The sequence below is a fragment of the Suricata suricatta genome, chromosome 8 (assembly GCF_006229205.1).
Source record: "Suricata suricatta isolate VVHF042 chromosome 8, meerkat_22Aug2017_6uvM2_HiC, whole genome shotgun sequence".
NCBI classification, from domain to species: domain Eukaryota; kingdom Metazoa; phylum Chordata; class Mammalia; order Carnivora; family Herpestidae; genus Suricata; species Suricata suricatta.
Genome location: NC_043707.1, coordinates 66459735 through 66465276, shown reverse-complemented (window position 1 = coordinate 66465276; position 5542 = coordinate 66459735).

The window sequence follows — 5542 nt, the reverse complement described above, 5'->3', positions numbered from 1 at the left end:
AAAATAAAAATAAAAATAAAAATAAAAATAAAAAGGTAAATACTGTAAACTAAAAAGAAATGTACATTTAATCATTTAACAATATACACGCCTACATCAAATTATTATGTCGTACACCTAAAACTAATTAACATTATATGTCAATTATACCTCAACTTTTAAATATTAGGAAATTCAGGCTTCCACCTGGGATAAAGCTAGAAAAAGCACCTTCTCCCACCATTACAACAGACTAAAAAGCCAGAAAATCTTTAAATTCACAACGTTTTTGACATTAATCTGAGGGTTGAGATTACAGGGTAACCAAATAACCTGGAATCTAAGAAAAGACAAATACATCAAAGGAAAGACAAGACATAAGTAGTGGCCTTCCTAAGGTGAATGTCACCAAATGCTATATAATCTGGTAACAAAAATAAAATCATCGACAAATAACTAATCACTAAAGGCTGGGTGTGGGCTAGCTTGAGAATATAGAATCCCTGACAGCACAAGAGAAATTTGCAACCACTTGTGGGCTCTTCACTACAGACCTTATCAGTACTTACAAGAAAGAGATCTTGAGCAGGTGAAGGGGAGAGAAAGAGGAAGACACAGAATCAGAAGCAGGTTCCAGGCTCCGAACTGTCAGCACAGAGCCCAGTGAAGGGCTCAAACTCACAGGCTGTGAGATCATGATCTGAACTTAACTGACTTGAGCTGAAGTCAGAAGCTTAACCCACTGAGCCATCCAGGTGCCCACCTCCCACTCCTTGTCTTCCTTAAGAAATACAAGTCTTAAGCTTCTGGGGCAAGAACAGCAAACCCATCACCTATAGGGCACTGATCAAGACCTAGTACAGCTGGGGAGAAGAAAACAGAAATAAATGTAATCTGGGACAGGGGCAGGAAATAGTCCATGAGTCTAGGCCATTAAAGAGACCCTGTCACTGGGGACAGGAAAGATCATTGAGAAGATCCTACCCTGCACAGGATATCCAAGATGCTCCGATATCCTGATACTCATCACGCCTGCTTATGAGGTCCAATTAGGACAGCAGAGAATGCCCTTCTCCCCCCTGTACGTCCTACCACCAGGGTAATAAGCATTCAGTAACAAAAACAGTCCACTGCTGTCAGAGGAGCAAAAGCATGGAAACAGACCATCTCTCTATCACCAAGCATGATGAAAGACTTGAAGATGAGCATGTAGCAGAAAAATTCACTGGCAAACCAGGCTCTACCCTAAACACATGGTAACACCTGAGAAATCTGAAATTTGTAGCATTGCTAAGGATAACCATAGCAACAATAAAATCCAAATTCAACTCAACATCTATCTGACTAGATTGACACAACCTCCACACTAAAAGTGAAGCAAAAGAAAACATGTGTCAATTTTCAGGCAAAAAATAGATACCTTTGTCTATAGTCTTACAGAGAATGTCTTTCAACAAAACTTGAAACGTACAAAACATAAAGGAAAACACAAATCCCACTGGTAAAGGTAAAGCAATGAAAAGAAATAAAAAGACTGAAAGATGATACATAGCTGAAAATATTTTAAAAAATTAAATGACTATGATTGGGGCACCTGAGTGGCTCAGTCAATTAAGCGTCTGACTTCGGCTCAGGTCATGATCTCATGGTTCGTGAGTTCAAGCCCCACGTCAGGCTCTGTGCTGAAAGCTCAGAGCCTGGAGCCTGCTTTGGAATCTGTCTCCCTCTCTCTCTGCCTCTCCCTGTTTGCACCCTGTATCTCTCTCTCTCTCTCAAAAATAAATAAACATTTAAAAAGTTAAAAAAATGACTATGATTAATGTATTAAAAGCTCTAGAGGAAAAATGGACAATGTGTGATCAAATGAGTAATTTCAGGGGTACCTGAGTGAGTCAGTCAGTTGAGCATCCAATTCTTGATTTTGGCTCAGGTCATGATCTCAGTTTGTGAGATCAAGCCCCAAATCGGGCTTTGTGCTGACAGTGTGGAGCCTGCTTGCAATTCTCTCTCTCCCCTCTCTCTCCACCCTACTCCCCCTCATCCTGCACATGTTCTCTCTCAAAATACATAAAACTTTGTAAAAAGTTAAAAATGAGTAATTTTGATAGAAATTCATAAGAAAAAATCAAATGAAATACTAGAAATGAAAACGTGGTAACAGAAATGAATATAGTGTTTGATGGGCTTTTCAGTAGAATCAATACAGCCAAAGAAGGAATTAGTGAACCTAAACATTGATTTAAAAAAATTACCTGAACAAAAAAGCAAAGAACACAAAAAGTGATGTGTGGTAGAAAACACAAAACAGAATATTCAAAAGCTGTAGGGCAATATTAAATAGTAGAACATAAAACTGAAATTTCAGAAAGAGAAGAGAGAGATACTGGAATTAGAGAAATATCTGAAAAGACAATAGCTGAGAATTCTTCAAGATTATTATATATTGGGAAAAGCCTCCAGGTTTTCCTTCTAAGTAGGGGGAAACCCTCAGTTCTTTCTCCTGTGTGCCTCTTCTCCCACCCATACCACTCACATAGAACACTTCACTTCTGATGTTCAAATGTGTGGAGTTTTCCCTCCACCAAGCAATTCTCTGCAATCCCATCTTGGTGTCCTATGATTTAAATCAATTCTGACATTATCTGCCTGGAGATAGCACCAGATCCCGTGAGACTGACTCCCACTTCAGAGGCCCATTGCAACTAGTATGTCCCCAAGTTACTCACAGCTTCTATCTAACCTGACTACAAATCACAGGTTCCCATGAACTCCTTTCACCTTGGCTTCAATTATTTGCTAGAGTGGCGCATAGAACTCAAGGAAACACTTACGTTTACCAATTTATTAAAGGATATAATTAAGGATACAGATGAAAAGTCAGATGGAGAGGTAAACAGGGCGAGGTCTGAAAGGGTCCTGAGTGTAGGAACTTCTGGCCCTGTCAAGTTGAAGTACATCATCCTCCTGGTACATGGATGTTTTCACCCACCTGGGAGCTCTCTGGGCCCCGGAGAATTGAGATTTTTACATAGGCTTCCTCACACAGGCATGATCAGTTATTAACTCTATTTCCACACCCTCTCTCTCTGAAGAAGGCAGTGAGCTGAAAAGTCCAAGCTTCTAATGATGGCGTGGCCTTTCTGGTAACCAGGAGCCATCCAGGAGCCATCCAGGAGCCATCCAGGAGCCCACGCAGGGCGTCACCTCATTAGAACAAAAGATGTTCCTAAGTGCTCTTCCCAGGATGAGTTTATGAGGGCCTTAGGAGCCCCATGTCAGGTACAGTTAAAGAGCAAATATTAGAAGAAGAGATTTCCTAATGGGCTCATCACTTAGGAAATTACAAGGGTTTTAGGAGCTCTGTGATAGGAACTAGGGACAGAGACCAGTATATTTTTTCCATTATTTCACATAATGACAGACACAAAACCATAAATTCAAAAAGCTTAAAAAATGCTAAACAAGATAAATACCCAGCCACCCCCCAATCCCACACACTTGTATATATCATATTCAAACTGCTAAAAGCAAAGACAAACAGAAAATCTTGAGACACTCAAAATAAAAAAGACATTAAGTACAGAAGAACAAAGATAAAAATACAGCAGAGTTCTCAGCAGAAACTGTGAAAGCAATAAGACAATGAAGGAACATCTTTAAAGTTCTAAAATGAAAATCCTGTCAACATAAACTTCTATATCCACTGGAAATATTTTCAAAATGGAAAGAAATAAATACTTTTTCAAATAAACAAAATCTGAAAGAATTTATTGCCAGCAGACCTATTCTAAAGAAAGGTTAAAGTTCTCTGGTAGAAGAAAAATGATGCCAGAGAGAAACTTTTATCTGTATAATGAATGAAGAACACTGAGAATGGCATAAATGGAGGTAATTATAAAAATTCATTTTATCTTATAAATATTCCAAAATATAACTATCTAAAGCAAAAATAGTAGCACTGAGAAGGAAGGAAGGAAGGAAGGAAGGAAGGAAGGAAGGGAGGAAGGAAGGGAGGGAGGGAGGGAGGGAGGAAGGAAGGAAAGAAAGATCCACCATTGTTGATGGATTTCAATATTCTTCTTCCAGCAATTGATAAAACAAGTAGACAGAAAATCAGTAAGGATTCTAACAGTCCTGAACAGCATTGCCAACCAATTTACCTAATTAATATTTATACCACACACCAGGTAACAACAACTTTTCAAATGCAGTTGGAACATTCACCAAAATAGGCCATATTCAGACACATAAAACAAACCTTGACAAACTTAGAAGAATAGGTAGTTTCCAAGGTAAACTCTTGGACCATACTGGATTGAATCTAGAAATTAACAACAAAAATGTATTTGCAAAATTCCCTCAAATATTTGACGATGAAGCATTTCTAAATAACCTATTGTAAAAGAGTTAATCACATGAAGAATTAGAAAATACTTTGAATTTTATAAAAACACAACATATTCAAATTTTCGGCATAAGTGGAAGCACTAAGAGGAAAATTTTTTTGCACTAAATGCTTACATTAAAACATAACAAAGATTTCAAATCAATCATTTAAGCATCTATCTTAACCTTTAAAAAAAGAATTAAAAACAAAAAACTCAAAGCCTAGATGATTTTTGTGAAGAATTCTACCAAACATTTAAGGAAGATATAATACTAATTTTATATAAATTCTTCCAGCATATGTAAGAAAATAGATAAGAAATGTAGATGCAAAAATCATCAACCAAGTATTAACAAGTTGATTTTAATAATGTATAAAAAATATATATTTTGTGACCAACTAGGGTTTAATCTGAGAATGAAAGGTTGGTTCAACATTCAAAAAATTTTATATGTAATTAACCAAGTCAAGAGATTAAAGAGGAAAAACTATGATTATCTCAAGAGAAGCAAAAGACTTTGACAAAATTTAACCTCTATTTATGAAAAACAAAATAAAACAAAACAAAAAATCCTCTCCAAAACCAGAAAGAGAAAAGAACTTCCTCAATATGATAAATGGCAACTAATTAAATCCTTAGCTAATGTTATGTTTGATAGTGAAAGACTGAATGTTTTCCCCCTAAGATCAGGAATAAGGTAAAGATGTCCATTCTCACTACTCCTGGAGGTCCTAGCCAGTGCAATAAGGCAAGAAAAAGAAATGATAGGCAAACACACAGGAAAAGAAGGAATAAAACTATCTATTCTCAGATGACATGGTTATCTACATTAAAAAAATCCCAGTCTTTCAAAAAGCTACTAGAACTAATAAGTGAGTGTAGCAAGGTCTCAGGATCCAAGACAAAAAATAAAAATCTAGGAATAATCAACTGGAAATTGAAAAAAGTAGCATTTAGAATAATATAAAAAGAGAAATAGGTATAAATCTTACAAAATAAATGCAATATTTGCATGTTTTAAATGATTTTTCAAAAAAGATCTAAATAAATGGAGTGATATGCCATGTTCATGGATTGAACAATATTGTTAAAATATCACTTTTCTCCAAAATTAATAGATTCAATGCATTCCAATTAAGGATTTTTGCTTAAAAATAGTAAATACTAAAAAACAT